The following is a 200-nucleotide window of genomic DNA, read 5'->3' as shown; positions in this document are numbered from 1 at the left end:
GCCTCTGCACTGATGAGAAGGGAGTTCCCCAGCCTGTAGGTATGGTGCTGGTTCTTCCTCCCCAGGTGCATCACCTTGCACTTGTCAGTCTTGAATCACATCCTATTCTCGTCAGCCAACCCCCGTAACCTGTCTAGGTCCGATTTATTCGTTCCTTCTAATGTGCCCACATCCCCCCACATCTTCGTGTCATCAGCAAA

The sequence above is a fragment of the Gavialis gangeticus genome, unplaced genomic scaffold, assembly GCF_001723915.1.
Source record: "Gavialis gangeticus isolate Ggan-Ray unplaced genomic scaffold, GavGan_comp1, whole genome shotgun sequence".
Taxonomy (NCBI): domain Eukaryota; kingdom Metazoa; phylum Chordata; order Crocodylia; family Gavialidae; genus Gavialis; species Gavialis gangeticus.
This window is presented reverse-complemented; position numbering follows the sequence as displayed.